The sequence below is a fragment of the Apis dorsata genome, unplaced genomic scaffold, assembly GCF_000469605.1.
Source record: "Apis dorsata unplaced genomic scaffold, Apis dorsata 1.3 scaffold_429, whole genome shotgun sequence".
Lineage (NCBI taxonomy): Eukaryota > Metazoa > Arthropoda > Insecta > Hymenoptera > Apidae > Apis > Apis dorsata.
The window spans coordinates 514,701-517,025 of record NW_006263682.1 but is presented as its reverse complement, the minus strand read 5'-3'; the positions used below and the strand labels follow the sequence as shown (position 1 = coordinate 517,025).

Here is a 2,325-nt window from a genome sequence, read left to right as displayed (position 1 = left end):
GAGGAGGGTTGGTACAGAGAGAGAGAGAGAGAGAGAGAGGGAATAGCAGGGGATATCGGTGTTGGTGGTATTGTACGGTAGCCGATATTAAAATGCCGGTGATTGATGTGTGTACCGTGCTGAGCGGTACCGCGTTACGATACACACCGTGGCAATGGGGCGGCCAATGGGAAATCTCACCCTACGCACCTTACTAAAATACGGGGGCCGTCATAACGGGGTGATATTGCATCTTTGCGCGGCCCACGGATTCCCCTCCTTTCTTTGTGATCCATCCAACAGTGGCTAAAGTTTTCGTGGTCCAGAGAGATGGAAGGGCAAGAAAGAAAAGAGAAAGAAGAAAAAGAGGAGGACGATCGGTATTTATATCTGCGTAAATCATGGCGCCATTGTGGGAAGGGCGACGCGACGCGTCGAAACGCGAGGACCTCTTTCGGTTTCCAATAGGGGGACGATGCCACTAAATCTTGTGCGATTTCGATGGATCGGACATTCTTCTTCTTCTCCTCCTCCTCCTCCTTGCTAATTTATGATATCGATTTCTATTAATCGTTACCACTCGATCATCGCTCGATCCGTTTCGAGAAAACGATCTTTCCTTGTTTTTCATTAATTTCTCGATTTTAATTTATCGTCTCGAATTATCGCCACGATCGATTTTAGGACTTTTTTTTTTACGTTCTTTTCTCGAGGCGAATTCGTTTCGATCGATCTTCTGCTTCGAAATCGAAGTTAAGAAAATAAAAAGTTTTCACTCTGAAAAGAAAGAAAAAAAAAAAAAAACGATCAAAGGGAAGTTGGCGATTGCACCGTTACGAAGATCGATAACAAGTCGAAAAGTTGTGGATCGGTGGTTGTTGGCTAGGTGGCGGCCATCCGAATGCTTGAACACTAAAATCGACATTCGAGGTAAACTGCCAGGGAGCATCGCGTTATCATCAGCTGTTACCTGGTCGGCCATTAGCGATAAATTGACAGGCAAACACGGAATTGATTTTAGCACCGCAAAACTCGGTTTCTGCGGTGTCTCGCCACCCACACTTAACCGTTTGCCGTTCGGTATCCCGCGCGCGCGGATAGGAAAGGGCTCGAAAGCTCGCAGCGTAATAAATCGATGTAAACGCGACCGACGACAGAAACGAGAACGGGAGACAAATCATCCTGCGGACTAAGCGATTCGACCGAAACAGAGAGAGGGAGAGAGAGAGAGAGAGAGAGAAGGGAAAAAGGGGGAGAAAAAAAGAGAGCAAAATATCACGCGATCGAGTGTTATCAAAACAGCGTTTGTCAATGAAACGAAAATATTGCGGCTCCGCAGGAACAACGCGCCAGCTTCGATTATATTTCGTTCGCTAATCGAGGCCAATCCACGATCCGACACGCAAACCCTTTCCGCAAATACTATCGAAATAGTACTTTTTCTACCTTTCCTCTTGGAGGATCGCGTTTAACTCGATCGATAATCTGTAATTTCCGATGTGCGTATAGAGAACAGAGAGTTAAAAAATCGATCGCGAGAGTCTGACGGATAATTAAGATGCGATCGAATCGATCGAACCTCGTAAAGTTTTAACAATATTTTAATAATATTCGATCGATTATTATAAAAAATTGAAAATACAATTTTCCTTCCTTCCTCTCGCCACATATATAACCGCCTTTCTTGATCCCAAACGACAAGGAACGAAGCAACATTCTACCACCCTTCCCCCTCCCGCCCCCACAGTTCAGCAGTCGTATTCGTAGTATTATCAGGTTGGAATGTCGCCGTAATAAATGGTGGAATCATCCCCTCCCTTCCAGCTGCGAGGCACAAACAATCCCCCCCTCCCCCGACCGCGATTCACCCTTATATTGTTACTCGAACAAAGAGTCGCGCCACGGATGACTCGTGCTATGTGCTTTATGGTAACAACCCCCTTATCCACTATTCCGCTCCTCTTTCGAGTCGCGGCGGAAAATCAAGGTTATCCAATCCAAAACTCCAACCCAAAAAATGCTTTCCTTTTCTCTTTTCCTATTTGCTTTCTAATTTCCAGAAACGTCGACCATCGATCTCCTCTTCCTTCTCCCCTCCCCTCCTTCTTTAATTTAAAAATCGAATTAATATCGAATTAATACCTTCGCTTGAACGTCGCGTAAGAAACGCGCGTTAAAAAATTATAACAGATGCAAATTGAAGGACGAAAAAGGGGAAAAGAATCTAACGTGAAAAAAAGAATCGACGTACGAAAGAAATCGAGAGCACGCGCGCGATTTCGATTCGGACGGTTGACAAAGAGCGTGGAGGAGGGGTGTGCAGGATGGAGCGTGGAAGCGAACGCG

General features: G+C 45.6%; 1 protein-coding gene across 1 annotated transcript in view; it reads right to left on the bottom strand.

Annotated features, from left to right (window-relative positions):
- The window catches only part of LOC102671587 (E3 ubiquitin-protein ligase Rnf220-like), a 135,174-nt gene that overhangs the window by 83,619 nt on the left and 49,230 nt on the right, over positions 1 to 2,325 (bottom strand). The gene's annotated exons all lie outside the window — the stretch shown is intronic.